This window comes from Amblyraja radiata, chromosome 37, assembly GCF_010909765.2.
Source record: "Amblyraja radiata isolate CabotCenter1 chromosome 37, sAmbRad1.1.pri, whole genome shotgun sequence".
Lineage (NCBI taxonomy): Eukaryota > Metazoa > Chordata > Chondrichthyes > Rajiformes > Rajidae > Amblyraja > Amblyraja radiata.
In genome coordinates this window covers 20,012,985-20,016,115 of record NC_045992.1, presented here as the reverse complement: position 1 = coordinate 20,016,115, position 3,131 = coordinate 20,012,985, and the positions used below count along the sequence as shown (strand labels likewise).

Sequence of the window (3,131 nt, the reverse complement as noted above, 5' to 3'; positions counted from 1 at the left end):
ACTTGTAGCTTTTGAAAGATTCAAGCGGGTATCAGACGGTTTCCAAGGGCTGAACCGGCCCGGTCGCGAGGGCGTTCATCGCCCGATGCAGCTTAAAATCAAACTGCTGCGTCGAGGCGATAGAGGCTCCCGATGTTGAAGCCTTGCGCGGGCACCAAGAAAGTGAGTCCCTCCCCCCAAATTGTGTCTCACCTCCCCACATATTTTGATAGCGATTTTCAACGAATCTGCCTGGCCTGTTGTGTGTTTCCGGCGCTCTCCAGCTTTGGTTTAGGATCAGTACTACTGCCGTGACACTGCAATCAGCGCTCTCAGTTTGTCCCAGGACTCACCGATAATTTCTGGTGATTTATCTTCTTCGAGCGCAGGCAGTTGGAGCGTAGTGGTCGTGGCCGAGTGGTTAAGGCGATGGACTAGAAATCCATTGGGGTTTCCCCGCGCAGGTTCGAACCCTGCCGATTACGGCCGTAGCAGGTCCGCTCGTTTGAACCGACCTGTGCATAATTTTGACGGGATGTTCACCAACTGCTGTCAGAATTAATATTCCGCGGAAATAGGTTAGTAAATATGTCCGTAGCGCAAAGATTTTGGTCACGCCGGTAAGTCGATTGATTATCTGCTGCGACATGGAACAAATGGCTTCGTTACTCAGCTGTATATTTGCCTAGTTGGCTCCGGTCCTGAATACTGCGGCCCAGAATATGTGCTGAGCGATAATTCACTCATTCACTGAACGCCAGAGAGTGTCGACCCACACTGCTACACCTGTGCTCACTGGATATACCCGGTGAATTGTTGCGGCATCCCCGATCACATGTGAAGTTATCCTCCTCTGGCCGCTGAGAGGACTACAACAACCTATCACGCTGCTCCTCCTCTCTGATTATCTGTTGTTTTCACACCTTACATTGTTGTTCAACCGTTCAAAATCTAGAGCTTCCCTCTCCCCTGACTATCAGTCTGAAGAAGGGTCTCTACCCAAAACGTCACCCATTCCTTCTCTCCAGAAATGCTGCCTGTCCCGCACAGTTCCTGCAGCATTTTGTGTCGACCACATGCGTACCCTTTCTCGGGTTGGGGGCGGATCTGTACACAGGAAGCTAAGTGTTTGCAGAAGTGTCTGCATTATGAGGACCGTGACTTCCTGACCAAGTGAACGTTAAGGGGGCTTGGTATAAGGATACTTTATCCACAGAATATAAACAAATTACTGTATGTGTAAGCGTTGAGAATGTTGGATGTTGCCTCTGCAGCTATTTACCCTTCACGCATTTCCCAACAGAAATGCCCTCCTCTCCACTGCCCTCCTCTCCCTATAATCCCCACTCCATGCCTCCCCCACTCCTCTCCTTCCACCCCCCCCCCCCCACTATCCAAAAGTGAACAACGAGAAATTTAAAATTTGCAAAAAAACTGGGGAAAGGTTTCTTCAACCTACAACCAGATAAAAGAGCCATGAAAGACAACTGGGTGTAGCTGAGAGACTCTTTAAATGACATTGGACCATACACAATATCTGCAAAGGCCCCAAATGCGCAGGCGCGGCTGAGTTCCCGTCGGATGCCCTTTGCGACGCCAGTAAAGACGCACACGGGAACTCTCCCCCAACTGCGCTGTTTTAAGTTTAAAAAGAAAACGGTAATAACTTTTAAAATATGCCCCCGATCTGAACAATACTCATTTCATTTATATCACAGGAAAATGTGAGTGGTGCTAAAAGTGCACAGTTTTTCCACAAATACAAATCCGGCATACAAACAAGACGAGTGTTTGTGATGTATAGATAGATATAGATAGATAGATCGATATAGATAAATATGCAAAGCAGACTATGAATGATGGCAACAATCTGGAATACAATTGGAGTGATTGGAGCGGTGTGAGTGTAAAGGAGAGGCGCGGGGGGGGGGGGGGGGGGGGGGGGGGGGGGGGGTCCACCAGAAAGGTGCGAGTCTGGACAGACAGGTTTATTTTTCTGAAACAAAGGAAGCTGAGGCGAACCTGATCTGGATTTACACAATAATGAGGGTGCTCGAGAGTAGAAAATTAGCTCCCCTAACCCCCACAGTCTAGCCGCCCGGGAGCTAGAAAGTATCAAAAGTAGTACTGTTTACACGAATGTGGTGTATGGTATCTTAATCCTGCCGCCTGTGGGAGGCTGTTGGATCCAGGTACTATCGCAATGTTTAAGAAATGCTAGATTAAGTGGGACGCGTTGGGTAACACGGAAGGCCCGGTCCCCCAACGTAACCCATTCCCCAACACAATATTCCACCACTCATCCGTTCCCCCAACACAATAGTCCACCACTCACCCATAGCCCATAACTGCACAGGCGTGCCTCATTTGCTTTCTTACCCGAGCATTCCTTCCCCCTCTTCTTCATGTGTGCGAGGGGTGGAGGGGGGGGGGGGGGGGGTGGGAGGTAAGTGGGGTGCGTGGCCGGGGGTGGGGTGGGAGGGGATGAGGAGTGTGTGTGGACGGGGTGGTGTAGGAGGGGGTGAGTGTGGTGTGGGGGGAGTGAGGTTGTGGGGGAGGGGTCCGTGTGGCGGGGTGATGTGGGGTGGGGGGGGGGGCAGGTGTGTATGTGGGCGGGAGGGGTGTGGGGGGGAAGAGAAATGTGAGAGGGCAGGGGGTGTGTAGGGGAGGGTGTGTGTGTGGTAGGGAGGTGTGCATGGGCGGGAATGTGTGTGTGGGTGGGGGGAGTAGACGGGGTGTGTGTGTGGGGGATGGGGGTTGGTGGGGGGAGGGGCGTGTGTTCGGGCGGGGGGGTTGGTGCTCTGGGGGAGGGGGCTGTGGGGCTGGAGGAGTTGTGGGGCTGGGGGAGGGGTAGTTTGTGGGGGCGGGGGAGGGTTGTGGGAGCGGGGAGGTTGTGGGGGCGGGGGGTGCTTGTGGGGGCGGGGGTGGGATTGTGGGAGCGGGGGGTGCTTGTGGGGGCGGGGGCTTGTGTGTATGGGAAATTGTGGGGGCGCGGAGGGAGATACACATCCAGCCAAAACATGCAGGGTGAAACCGCGAGAATATTACTATATTACATTAATGTATATACCATAATATTACTATATTACACTATATTCAACCATGACCGAATCGCGGAATTGGGCCATTCAGCCCGTGGTCTACATTGCCAT

The 3,131-nt window shown here is 52.5% G+C and overlaps 1 non-coding gene across 1 annotated transcript; it reads left to right on the top strand.

Moving 5' to 3' along the window:
• Positions 1-382: 382 nt before the first annotated feature.
• Positions 383-464, top strand: trnas-aga. Its single transcript has one exon. It is a non-coding gene; the product is annotated as a tRNA-Ser (tRNA).
• The last annotated feature ends 2,667 nt before the right edge of the window (positions 465-3,131 follow it).